The following is a 232-nucleotide window of genomic DNA, read 5'->3' on the forward strand; positions in this document are numbered from 1 at the left end:
ACCGGGGGGGAGGGTGCGGGGGCCTTTGTGTGGGGAGGGGAGCCGCTGCCGGCGGGCTGCGGCACCCAGCTGGACCCCCACCACTGCCCCAGAGAGCGGGGGGAGCTCCGGGTGAGCGGGCTGAAAGAGAAAACAGGGGTGTCCGTATGCTGGGGGCCTTGGAGGCAGCACAGGGCAGTGGTCGCTGCTGCCAGACCCTTGCAGAGCCCTGTGGAGCTCTCGCAATTGATGG

The sequence above is a fragment of the Buceros rhinoceros genome, unplaced genomic scaffold (assembly GCF_000710305.1).
Source record: "Buceros rhinoceros silvestris isolate BGI_N320 unplaced genomic scaffold, ASM71030v1 scaffold26384, whole genome shotgun sequence".
NCBI classification, from domain to species: Eukaryota; Metazoa; Chordata; class Aves; order Bucerotiformes; family Bucerotidae; genus Buceros; species Buceros rhinoceros.